Genomic DNA, 775 nt, shown 5'->3' on the forward strand with positions numbered 1-775 from the left:
GGCTCTTGTCTGTTTTGTTTATGATTGTGGCCCCAAGTGCCTAGAACAATGCCTGACACACAATAGGAGGTCAAGAATTATTTGTTTAGCCCTTTTCTTCAGCTTCCAGTAAGGTGCTCAGTCCTTCAGAGGTAGCTCAGGCCATGTTAGGGTGAGGCCCTCATTTCATCCATAACCAGCACTGTATCTGGCGGTGCTCGCCCAGCATTTGTCTGCTCCATGGCCTCTGTCTGACATCTCGCCTGCACCTACTCAGCCTTCATCCTGCAAAATGATGAGGTGACGGTCATGGAGGATAAAATCAATGCCCTCATTAAAGCAGCTGGTGTAAATGTTGAACCTTTCTGGCCAGGTTTGTTTGCAAAGGCTCTGGCCAATGTCAACACTGGGAGCTGCATCTGCAATGTAGAGACTGGTTGACCTACCCCAGTAGCTGCTGCTGCCCGAGGAGGAGGTTCTGGCCCCTCCACCACTGCTGCCCCAGCTGAGGAGAAGAAAGTGGAATCAAACAAAGAAGAATCTGAGGAGTCTAATGATGACATGAGCTTCGGTCTTTTTGACTAAGCCTCTTTTGTAATATGTTCAATGAAAAGCTGAACTCTGCAAAAAAAATTCGTTAAAATATAGTACAATAAATAGCATCACAATGTTGCTTAAAGAACAAAACAAGAACAGAAAATTAACGAACTCATTGGTGTCCTTCAAAGAACTCATTGGTACTCATTTGAAAAGGGGTTAAAAGAAGCGAAAAGAACCAAGCATTTATCTTCTTTTC

The 775-nt window shown here is 44.5% G+C and overlaps 1 pseudogene; it reads left to right on the forward strand.

Moving 5' to 3' along the window:
* Nucleotides 1-219: 219 nt before the first annotated feature.
* LOC120612229 (60S acidic ribosomal protein P1-like) lies at nt 220-564 on the forward strand (annotated as a pseudogene).
* Nucleotides 565-775: the final 211 nt, after the last annotated feature.

The sequence above is a fragment of the Pteropus medius genome, unplaced genomic scaffold (genome assembly GCF_902729225.1).
Source record: "Pteropus medius unplaced genomic scaffold, Ma_sr-lr_union100, whole genome shotgun sequence".
Taxonomy (NCBI): domain Eukaryota; kingdom Metazoa; phylum Chordata; class Mammalia; order Chiroptera; family Pteropodidae; genus Pteropus; species Pteropus medius.